General features: G+C 38.3%; 1 protein-coding gene across 4 annotated transcripts in view; it reads left to right on the top strand.

Annotated features, from left to right (window-relative positions):
- Positions 1-273: 273 nt before the first annotated feature.
- micu1 (mitochondrial calcium uptake 1) overlaps positions 274-13,068 on the top strand; it is a 99,861-nt gene continuing 87,066 nt past the window's right edge. For 3 of the 4 annotated variants that reach the window (XM_081350615.1, XM_081350614.1, XM_081350616.1), the window contains exon 1: positions 397-616. The gene's annotated coding sequence lies outside the window, so the exon portion shown is untranslated. Of the gene's footprint in view, positions 617-13,068 lie in introns of all 4 variants that reach the window. The other variant, XM_081350617.1, reaches the window with a different exon arrangement.

Consider the following 13,068-nt stretch of genomic DNA (forward strand, 5'->3'; position numbering starts at 1 on the left):
TGACACCAAGAGGAAAAGAGTTTATCATACTAAATTATGTTTTGTTTTTTGAAAATGCAAAAATGTTTTCTGTAAGGGTTAGGGGATAGAATGTAACGTTTGTAGGCTACATTATGTGCAAAACCTCAACATTTTGGTATTGTTGGTAGACATTGTTTTATGTATTTTGACATGGCACTGTATGCTTAGCCTTCCACATTCACATACATTGTCACCACGAAGAATACGATTGCACAAATACTTTGCGATCAATAATTATCCAAAAAGTGTATCTTTTACACTTTGATATGAAAGATAGACACCTCTTAAGAACATTTATCTACTCCCCAAAACTCTAATTATATAACACTTACACAAAAACACATAAGCCTTTTGACCTCGCCCATGAAAACCTGTGTTTACAAACAAAAGAGAGAGCCAGCAAAGGAGGCGAGAGAAGGAGGAGGCTCTTTTGACGTTTATGTTGGGTTATGTTTGTGTTCGGCCTCCGTAGACGCGGAACTTCATTAGAAATTGGACGCTACTCACGTTAAAGGAGAATCGGAGGGGAACCTGAAGCGTTCACTGAAAACATCTTCCTTAAAGGACTTTATCTGAGATCGCCTGAAGTGTCAGAGTGAGTATATGATCAGACCCGATCACTTTAAGACCACTGACAGAGACAGACAGCCACAGCGGTTAGCGAATATAGCCAGAGTCAGTCTGTCTTCAGATAGGTGGGCTGTCTGTACGTGACTAATCGTACCTGCGTGACCATACTACAATTGAAAGGTCCATAATTACAAATAGTCATGCAGTCGTTTGACCTCTTACAGTTTATCGCTGAAAAGAAAGCAGTTATAGCTGCACTCGTTGTGTAGCTGATGCTAAAGCTCCAGCTGCGCAGCGCCTCTGCTCATCCACATGCTAAAGCTCAACATAAACTCTGGCTCATATTTTGCAAACTCTCGTTATTTTAAAGCTCCTATAATGTGTTCATGTTGATGAGAGACTAATATTTGCCCATGACCCTGTTTATGTTTTTGTAAAGCAGTGTCGTCGTTGTTTGACAAACGCATTTTTGTTCAGACAGTGCTGACATTTCTGTATATCATATCTCGTGGTAATACCATGTTACTTTTTTTGCTTACAGTTAGGCCTATGTGTTGGGTTTGTTAACGTTGTATTTTAGAGATTCTACAATAACTTTTGTGTTGGTGCCACAAGTTAACGACTTTAGGGTCAAAATATATGATAAATGTCAAGAGATACTTTCTCAGATAGAAAATGTTAATATGGTATTTTATCAGTCGAAAATTATAGACTGTTATGTTATTATGTTTTCCTTTACTGTCATAATGTAGCTAAAACTTGAACTTATTCTACATACTACTATGTTATCCTGCCCTGTTATAATTAGGCTATAGTTATAATGCAGTATGCATCCTTACATTTGTTCTGGGTTTATAAAAGTATAGATTCAAATGTAGCTTTTTAAAGTTATGAAGTGCTTTCCAATATGTTCTGAAATTAAGTGAAGAGAAAGGGGTATCATCGAGTGTTTTGTAGGCTTTTGCTGTTTTTTTTTTGTTTTTTTTTAAGCAATCACTGATATGCTAATATGCATAGAATTTAATAACCACAAATGAGATGTACAAAAAAAAACAAAAACTGAGATGCTATAAATGCTTATTAAAATGTACTCAAAATTCCAAAAATTGTTAGCTAGCCTATCCATTGACTAGACTACTGTTTGTCAGTTATTAGCATATGCAATAACACCAACATAGCAGCTAATTAATCAGCTTGACTGATTAGTCTATGACTCTAACTGTTTTAACTTTATCTAAACTAATTTCATTCAGCTTGAATGAAATTAGTTTAGATAAAGCCATCCTGATTTGGCTTTGATATAACTGAAGCCCAAAGTTATTTAAATATAATGAATGAATACAATTTATAGTAAGCAATTCATTACTAAAGGGGTCAGGTGATGCTTTTTAATATATTTTCTTTTTGTGTAATGTATAGATACATGTAAGTGTATACATAAGATCTGCAAAGTTACAAAGCTCATAGTCTCCCACTAGGGCTGCACGATTAATCGCAATTTAGCCTACATCAAATCGCACTTAAATCGAGTTGGCTTATCGCGATTTTGAAATCACAAAGGCTGCGATTATTTTGTATGTGCAGCTTGTCATTGATGTACGGCTCTGTGATCAGTAATAAACGCTGCTCCATCTGAAAGCACTGTGAGTTTGAGTCACCTATAACATGCATTTGAAAAAGCAACATGTGCAAAACATCTTTCCAAACATGAGAAGCATTTATGAACCTCTTGTCCAACAAAAGACAACATTTAATAACATGCTTTTACTCCAAACTCACTTCATAACGACAGATGAGCATCCCTCTGTGAGATGATGTGGCTTCTTACACAGAATAAGGCAGTCGTGTGTTTATAAGTCATGTTTAATCAACCAACGCATTTCAATCTTCTGTTTATTCAGCTACAGATAATATGATGCCCGATAGGGATATCATCGTACTTCTGTTGCGGGGCATATTTGGTGTGTCTGCGTGAGAGCACCCTCTAGCGTTAAGATGGAGCAGCATTTACTACCGATCAACTCTGCTGCACTGACAAGCTGCACACAAAATAATCGCAGCTTTTGCCAAATCGCGTGCGGTATCATTGCAATTAATCATGCAGCCCTATCTCCCACAAAGGGATTTATTCTATCTAACACAGAACAGCTTCAGACCTGCCTAAACCGCCTCGATCGAAGTCCAGATATTACTTCCGCAAACATCTATGTCACAATGTGACATATTAGCATACATTCCCATCCAAAGAAAGGCTATGCTTCAGTGAATTATAGTGTTGTTGTCATGCTGAGGAGACTAGGGTTGTCAAATAAAAATTAGAATTTCGAATATTCTTCAAATAAAATAAAATAAAAAGCACATTGAAATGCAAAAACCATGCATTCGAATTTTTGGTGTCAAGTGTCGCGCGAGACATGATAATGTCTAGGGGTGGGGGAAAAAATAGATTCTTAGATGCATGGCGATGCGGACGTGGACGATTCTGAATCGATTCACAAATGTCAAAAATCGATTTTCTGAATGTTTTTTTTTTCTTTTTTCTAACAATAATAATAATAAAACGTAATATTAATGGAATGTAAAAGGCAGAACTCTGAAGCCCGGAAGTGCAGTGCCCGGCCAGTCTGTGGCGTGCTCATAACAGACGCATGATGGCTGAGCACGAAATCCGAACGGCACCCTCTTTGTTAAAAGCTAACGTATGGAAAAAAGGCATAATTTCATTGTGGACTATTTATGTATGAGAGCTGCTTTATTGTTTAGTTTTCACATAAATATGCTGTAAACAGATCTGTTATACATACGTTATACGTAGGTTTACTGTACGGCCCTATCAGTGCAATGCCATGGCTGTAACTGCAGTCACAAAAAGTTACATTTTGACTGTGCTCTCTGCAGATGTTCATTTACTTTTTTTTGTAAGCTGTTTTTGATTGTGGTATACAGCAACAATGTCAAGTTAATAAGTCTTAGACGTTTTATTATTTATTTGTGTTTAAGAGCAGCTTTGTATGTTACTAATTATTCAGAAAATGCGCAAGTCCACAAGCATTATGTTTATATGAGAGCTGCAGGCACAATACTCTATTTTTTTGTATGAAATCTGTTTATGATTTGCTACAGCAAAATGTTTTTTTTTTTATATTAAAAAAGGATTATATTGCTCATTGCACTTAACAGGAGGATGGATAGAAGTCTATTATTTTATGTTAGAGATTCAGAATATATGTTGAAGTTTGTATTCATTAACTGCTGCTAGTACAGGCACACATTTCTTTTCCTGTTGGTTCATTGAAATGTTGGGACATATGCTGGCAAATGTAACCTTACAGTTGACTTGCCAAATCACTTCCATTTGTTTTATTGATAAAATATATTGGAAGTAAATTCTTTATGGGTCATTATAAATACTTTGCTTTAAAAGTATCAAGTGACTACTTGATACTACTACACACACAAAAAAAAGATGCATCGATAGTTGTTTTAGCATCGCATCGCTGCCCTCTGAATCATAATCGAATCGTGAAGTGCCTAGAGATTCCCACCCCTAATAAAGACGTAACTGACGTGGTTTGTTTTTGTTAGCTTATCCAGTATACAGTGTTACGTTGTTAATTTGAAAGATGGCGGAGAGAATCTTGCTTACACCAAAACATCTTAAAAAAGTGTATACACATATTGCGCAGCTGGCAAAGACATAGCCTACGTGACTATACCTGGCACATCGGTCAGAGCTGATCGTGTGTTTTCATCAGCTGGAAACATTGTCAACAAAAAGCACTCAGCACTCGCTTCAGATCAAGTTGACTGTCTGGGTGTTTTTGATGAACAATATGTAGATGTGTAGTTAGTAGAAGTGGATTGTTTCTGAATGGCAGTTTGCTATTTTGTGGTCATGTAGTAACGTTACATTACGCTGTTGAAGTGCACTTACAGTTTTATGCACTTTTGTATCCTAATTTTTTTTGTGCGGTTTCGGTGTGTTTCAATGCTGTATCAAAACCCCTTTGTTTGGCCTTCCGAAAATGAATGAAAATAGGAATCAATGATTAAGATTTATTTATAAAGCTGGTCCTGAGCAGTACAACCCAATGTTTGCTTGTGCACAGCACATCTTACAGAGGACAGCTTCTTGAACCTGGGAGAGTACGATGCCAGCTATACAAAGGCTACTTACCACTGTGCTCTGCTCATGTCATGCTTGCAAAGGTGGTTCCGATCGATTGGCTTGATCACCTGCGTTTTTATAATCCGACTCGGGCTTGAACTGATAGTAAAAGCCAATGTCATTATTAACTGTGTAAACTTACAGATGCTTGAGAAGCCTTGGAAGATGAAACTTATGATTATGGTGAAGGCATTATATTTCTGACGTACATTTAAGGTGTTCTGCTGGTCAATCAGAGCACTCTGGGCTTTTTGAAAGTAGGGGCTATGTAGAAATCAGAGCATTTCAGAAAGACCGGGAATAGAGGTGCTGCAGTAGTACAGTATATGAAAAAATAATGTATTTTTTGAACATTAAAGAGGATCTATTGTGCCCCCAAAATACCCCTCATCGCTGTTCTTCTATTTTATCCCATTCGGGCCATACAACATCGTAACCTACCCAATGCCCCACGTATGCTGTGTAATCCTTTGTATTATGTGGGGATAGAGGGGACATTACTTATCATGGGAATAAGCCGATTCAGCTGGTCTTTTTTTAACTTTTTCTTTTATAAAAAAAATAAAATCACAGCTGTGCAAACCAAAATTAGCGTTGGGGAAGCGCTCTTTCTCCTATATGGAGCTCTGCCTAGGGGAAGACACAGGTTTACCGTAAGGGACAATACATCACATGGGATTACCATCAGGGAATCACTACATATGGTGCACTTTGCCAAAGTATATGGGCTGAACTAAAAAGAGCATGCATCATGAGTACTTGGCCTGACGTCAAGTTGTGAGCTAGGATGCAAATGCCCACTTGCCTTAATGGTGCAAGAGTAGCCTCTGTGACTTTCATGAAGACACGAGGTGACAGGGACAGTCCGAAAGGGAGGACCTTGTACTGGTATGCCTTACCCTCGAAAGCGAACTGAAGAAACGTTTGGTGTCGAGGCAAAATCGAGACATGGAAATACGTATCCTTCAGGTCTGTTGCTGTGAACCAATCCTGTTGGCGACCGCATGTCAGAATGTGTTTCTGCGTTAACATCTTATACAGGAGCTTGTGCAAGGCTTGTTTCAAAAGTCCAGGTATAAGATTGGTCACAACCCACTGCCTTTTTTTAGTACGATAAAGTAAGGGCTGTCGAAACCCTTCTTCATCTCGGCTGGAGGAACAGGCTCTATTGCGTCCTTCGTAAATAAGACTGCAATTTCCGCACACAGGACAGGGGCGTCTTTGCCTGCCACTGAGGTAAAGATTATGCCGCTGAACCTGTCAGTGTGAAGTGATTGGCAAGTGCTAACCAAGCCTCCAAACTAGCATGAGCGGCACTAGAGGAATGATAATTTTTGAGGTACCTGCAGTGGGGCGGTGAAGCGGAGTGTTGACTGTGAGTCCGGGCTGTAGCAGAGCTGATGTGGCAGTCGCAGGCGGACACCCTCAGCGACGAGCAGATGATGACCTCAGTGGCCTGTAGGTGGCACTCCTGAGATGGCGCTCCTGGACCACCGTGGTGGACATGACATGACGTTCACTATAGGACTTGACCTGCGTCGTTCGGAGAGTGAAGTCGATTGCAGTTCCTGCATCAATCCTGGCTCAGGATTACCCTCATGCAGCTCTTTTAGAGCTTTGGCCTGATGGGCCTGCAGGATGGCCATGGGATGCAGGGCGGAGGCAGCCTGTCCAGCTGCACTGTAAGCCTTCGCCGTTAGAGACAAAGTGAATTTATAGGCCATGGACGGGAGTCTGGGAAGATTCCATCCGGCAACGATGCCATTGTCATGTTCTCGCAATGAGGAATTGTGCCATCCACAAATGCTGTCTCAGTGTGGGTGAGACCCAAACACTTGAGACCATCTGAGGCTGAAAGATATCGACTGCATCCAGAAACACAGGCAGAATGGCATCTTTAAAAAAACGCTCTCTGTCTGTGTTTTGCTCTTTTAGAGGAAGTCTTTAGCACTTTTTACTAAAGTGCCCGGGGGAACTCTCTCTGCACTTATCCATGCAGTGCTTGGAGACAGACGAAATGTGGCTTAACACTTAACACAGGGAACAATGTTGGTCCTTAGTCAAGTTAGTCTTCGGCTGCCTGTGAAGTTGGCCCTGATGTCTCCTGTTGGTGCAATCCCTGGCAGAGCCTTATCTGAGATGCTTGTGGCTGTTCACTGGTGCATAGAGAGAAGCTGATACCAGATTGCCACTAGATATGTGAAATCCAGACTGCTGCAGTCTGTTTTCTGTTGTAGATTGCAGAGAGGCAAGGTTAAAGAGTTCTCTTTGAATAGAACAGTTTGGGAATCTCAAAGTTTCAAACCCATGGAGGAATTATGCTCAACCAATTGGGCGCATAATAACTGCAGTTTATCTCAAGTTTTTCATGTCAGTGGGCTGGTGTGCTTCCAATCCCCTGTAACTTTATTTCTTATGTGGTACAGAAAAAGAGATGTTTTGTTGAATGTTCAGGCTGCTTTTTAAAACATCGAGACAATTGGCCTTACTAATTGGCCAAATTTCCTTCTGTGAAACGCACAAAAAATTATAGTTTGAAAAATGTCTTAGCGTTTTGTTAGTACAAAGAAAGTGAGTGCACTGATTTTCAAAATATATTCTTTGGTGATTCACGAAAGAAACAAAATTTCGATTTCTGAGAAACACTTACTGTTTAAAAAAAACAAAACAAACACACTTCATTGTTCTGCCCCCAAAATGCAATGCAATAGTGGCTGTCTCTTTATCATAATCTATCAGCAAAATAATGCTTCAATGACACTCAAAGCTGTTACTATATCTAACATTACAACAACAGCATATCTTGGTTCTGTGAAACAGCAAAAACCAATCTTACGCGAGTATGGAGCAGAAACAATGCAACCTCTCCGTCTGTTTTCAGGCCTTCCTGCTTAGGTCTCTCCAGTGCTGAAACGCTTTCCTAATATTAACGCAGGTCCGAAAGCTCTTGCCTGATCATAACCCTTCTTTTTCCAGTGATATTGTACTCTCTTTAAGTTCACTTTAGTGGCCTTTTTTCAATTATCTTCTCTGGAATTACAATTTTTTTTTTTAAACTATACTTTTCATTTGAAGTACACCACAGGCGCACATTCAATACAATTAAGCACACTTCTTTTTGACAAGAGATAAAAATACCATGAAAGTATCTTAAGAGTAGTCCATATCATACTCTTTTAAAGCAAATTTTCATCTTTTGTAATTGAAGAAAGACATATGGGTTTGAAATGATAGGAGAGTGAGTAAATCATACATGCCACTCTTTCGTTTTCCAGAATATAATAATAATAATATAACAAAAACTGCAATATTGAGGGGTTTGCAGAACTAATGTTGTCTTATTTACAACATAACAATGTGTAGCCTCTGCGCTGGACTACTTCGTCTTATGAGGCAGCGGCAGAAACGCAGGAGGGCTGGTATGCGTGGCTTTTTCTGTGCTGTCGTCTCTGCCGGTTTCAAAACAGGTCTCCGTTATATTTTCATTTTCTTCTAATGTCTGACTTTACATTTTATGTGGCATGACACTAAGTCACATAAACCATGCGAAATCTGATCCGAGTGGTCAGACTGAAACTGATTTCCAGAAATATGATTTTAATAAGATTTCAAAACACATATAAATGTAGCTCGAAACGGATTTGTAAAAATTAAAAAAACTTTTTTTTTTGCTGTTCACACTTGCTAAATCTGATCGGATATGCACAAAAAAACGGATTTGGACTTGGGCTGCACGATTAATCGAAATGAAACCGAACATGATTTTGTAAAGGCTCACAGAATTTCCAAATATACCCTGCAGAAGTAAATAACACATCATTCCAGGAAATCCCTATGGGCATCATACTATCTGTAGCTGAATAAACAGAAGATTGAAATGCTTTGGTTGAGCATGACTAATAAACACACGACTGCCTTATTCTGTGTAAGAAGCCAAATCATCCCACAGAAGGATGAGCTCAACTGTTGTTATGAAGTGAGTTTGGAGTAAAAACATGTTATTAAATGTTGTCTTTTGTTGGACAAGAGGTTCATAAATGCATCTCATGTTTGGAAAGATTTTTGAACCATGTTGCTTTTTCAAATGCACGTTATAAGCGACACTCAGATAGAGCAGCATTTACTACTGATCACAGAGCCGTGCTTTACTGACAAGCTGCGCATAAAAAAATAATCGCAGCCTTTGCTAATAATCGCAATACGCCAAATCGGTTTAAAGGACAAGTTCGGTATTTTACACTTAAAGCCCTGTTTACAGATCGTTTCTGATGAAATAGAACGGTTAAGATAAAAATTTTGACACATGCTGCTGTCCCGAGAATTTTAGGTTTATTTCGCTTCCCCCCCACCTCCACAATGGCTGCATAGGTGCACTCGAACAATCCTTCCTAAAATGCATTAAACTTTCGTTTACAAATAGATGAAACTCACCGAGTGGTCAGGGGGGTTCACTGATATGCTCATACAAAAATCGCTGCAAAATATGCTTTCCAACAGGTTTTATCGTAGTTTTTGTCCAACTCCATTGACTTGTATTGAAAGAGCTGTGTGAGGTACGGTATTACTCCGCCGCTTCTTCTTCTGCTTCTTCTGTGTATTCAATGAAATGCCAGTGGTTTGCTTGCAATTGGCAAAGGTGCTTAATAGCCACCAACTGGGCTGGATTGTCTATTATTCAAGCTCTCAACGGAAGAATCTACGGGTGTGAGACGTTTGGAAAAATAGATCCACAGTTTTACAACGAATGGTAAAACACCTGTTGGAAAGCATATTTTGCAGCGATTTTTGTGTGAGCATATCAGTGAACACCCCTGACCACTCGGTGAGTTTCATCTCTATGTAAACGAAAGTTTAATGCATTTTAGGAAGGATATGTTTGAGTGCACCTATGCAGCCATTCTGTAGGTGGGGGGGAAAGTGAAATAAACCTAAAATTCTCGGGACAGCAGCATTTGTCCAAATTTTAATCTTAACTGTTCTATTTCATCAGAAACGATCTGTAAACAGGGCTTTAAGTGTAAAATAGCGATTTCATGTTAATTTGCAATTAACCGTGAAGCCCTAATTTGGACTGACAGTCTGAACAAGGCTATAGATACATTTGTATACTTTAGTTAAAGGGATAGTTCACCCAAAAATTATAATTCTGTCATCTTTTACTCACCCTCAAGTTGTTCCAAACCAAATTTAATTACTGTCCAAAATATAACCTAGCTTACAAGTTTTAAGCTAATTTGGAAAGACAGAGCAGCTGTAATGGAGCCGACTAAGAATCAAATTTTCTGTTTCATAGAACATCACTTGTGGATAATTCAGCTTTCTGAAAAGAATGCTGATGTTCTGTTAGTTAATCTCATATTTTAAAGTGTAAAGGCTTTGCATATAACTTTTTGACTAACTTGTATTATCACATTCACCACTCAATTGAATCTCAATGAACTACGAAGGTTAATGTTAAGGAAAGCAATGGTAATCTGTCTAAATGAGGCACTTGGCATGGCATCTCATATACCGTATCATCTTACACAATTTGCCAGTTTGTCCTTCATCAGAAACCTTCATTGTGTTGATAATGAAATCTATGTTGTACCTATTTAATCATGATATAATTGATAGTTATGTTCACAGGGAAGGACATTCTCATTCGAGAGAGCTTTTGATTGGACTACAGTATTTGTTAGTCCAACCTGAGTCGTCAATATTTTTGGTCAGTTTTCCAGAAAGTAAAACTTGTCAAATTTAAATGCATGTGTCGAGGTCAATGAACTATATGATTGTTTTAAAAGTTTTTCAAGGCAAAAAGTTGACCAATAATGATTTTTTTTTTTTTTTTTTGGGAGCCGCACCACATCACGTTGTACAACCTTGTCTTGTCAACCTTGTTTTTATATATATATAAAAAATATATATTATGTTATATTTCAAGAGGCTTATTGATCTTGACACTCAGTCATAAATGTCTGCAGGAATCCTCTCTATTAGGGGTGGGAATCACGGTTTACCTAACAATACTTTTCGATACCATCACGATACAGCAATTCTGCGATAATCAGTACATTGCTAGACAATCCTATAATGAGACATCACGATATCTGTATAACTATGAAAACAAAATGACCGTGAAAAGGTAGTTCTTGTATATCGCGTACTCTTTGTCGATTTTGTTTGTCCCATCAATGTTATAAAAGCTTAAGTGCGTCCAGACTTTGGATTTATTGTTTTACTCACACTGCTGTCCGCCATTCCTTTAAAACCCCCTTAGGCTAGTTAACTTATGTTCACGTTTCCCTCATTCATGTTTTGTGCGCCACCTCGAGGAGCCATGAAGTAGTGACGCTGGGAACAGGGAAATCTATTTAGAGCGCCTTATTTTATTAATTAAAGTATTGATATTTGGCGCCAGCGTATCGATTCTCGTATCGCATGTAGGTATGTGTGTGTGTGTGTGTGTGTGTGTGTATATATATATATATATATATATATATATATATATATATATATATATATATAGGCTATATATATATATATATATATATATGATTACACCAAATCAGCTTATCTTGGTAAAATGGCACAGCTTTTTAAATATCTGACATATCTTAACATCAGTCAATCAAGCATTATATTATGATAATCAAGCACTTTTTAACTATAGAACTTTTATTAGAAACTCTCAAGCGCTCAGTCATTCAGTGTTCAGTGTGTGAAAATATATCTATGCTTAACTTATACTTAGCCCTACAACACATACAATGGCGAGTAAGAATAACAATTTATTAGCCAATGGCTATAAACATTTAGTCGCCCAGAGTGAAGATTTAGTCACACATGCGAGTGATTTACTCGCATCGTAGAGAGTTGTTTGAATAAATTAATTTATTCGGATAGAAAAAAGATAATCACATCATTGACCCATGAAAAGTAAAATTTTCAACTTAGGAGTACAGGATGGCCTCAAGGCTAATAGGCTACAAAACTCCAATTCTGATTTATAAATATTTTGAGATTTTCATTTTATCAATTATTTTTAACTAGTAATCACACTGTTGGTTAATGGCTGTACAAATGGTTTGTCTACACCACCTTCGACTCCCATTGGAAGTAACATTTTAATAAAAAGCTCATTGTAATTACAATTAAACTGTGCAAATATCACATTAATAACATAGTAATGGCCATAACCAAATCCTTGCAATGTGAAGCCGCACATAAAGTGTTCTTCAGGAAGGCTTAAACCAGTTGCTTTCACTCTGATAGAACCCACTAGGGTGTTTATTGGGCTAATGCAGTATCCGCTCCGTTTGAAGAGTTTTGCGCGGCCCCAAAGTCCTCCGCCCCAGAGACCAGTGCCATCAGTCTGCAATGTCACGCACAAGCGCTCACTCCAATTAGCATGTAGCGCTCCCACTCTCATTATGTTCTGCTGAATCAGGACCTCAATCAAACTACAGTCAATATTGGAAAACGGACAGGTGGCTCTTCTAGCCTCTACGGAGCTTTTGCCTTCCTACGAACGAGGCAGAGCACATAGGGAGATTTACCAGTCCCCCTTTGCCTACACTTGGATGTCAGAAGATGTGAATGACATAAGTAGCCCATTTCAAAGAAAAATGAACAGATGCTGGATTGTTTATGTGGGGGAGTCTGACAAAATTGGCATAGAAAATTGAAAATCTCAAGTCTCAAGAGCTATCCTGCAGCTTCAATCAAAAGTTGTTATATGTACACTGTTTGACTGCAATATGTTATTCCCGTAAAAGGAGCAGTTCACCCAGAAATGAAAAGTCATGAGTCATCATATACCCAGACACATGTTGTGATTGTGAAATTTGTTTTGAAAGGTGGATTTTTGAAAAATTTCGTATTTTTTCTATATAATAAGAGTGAATGGAGATGGATGCTGCTTTGCTCGAAAAACACAAAGCACCATAAAAGTATCCTAATGGTCCATACGTCTTGTGTGCCTATCTTTTCTGAAACTATTTAGTAGCATTGTGTGGTGAATATACAAATGAACAGTTCTGTAGCCCTTGAATCAAATACGGTGCATTTAGACGCATTGTAGGTTTGACACACTAACAGTGTCCTCATATTGTTTGGCCTATTATTTCAGATATAGCTTTCTGAAGAGAGTGAAGAGTTCCAGAAGAGCTTGAATAACGTTAGATTCGTAAGTCCATCGCTAACCTAAATAGCATCATACCATCATACCATATTAAGCTAATGGTTACATTAGGTACTGTGATGTGATTTGATAAAGGCTGAAAATTGTCTGGTTAGATGTAAAGCAGCTCCCCACTGTTCCTCCA

This window comes from Scardinius erythrophthalmus (genome assembly GCF_964197995.2).
Source record: "Scardinius erythrophthalmus genome assembly, chromosome: 21".
Classification (NCBI taxonomy): domain Eukaryota; kingdom Metazoa; phylum Chordata; class Actinopteri; order Cypriniformes; family Leuciscidae; genus Scardinius; species Scardinius erythrophthalmus.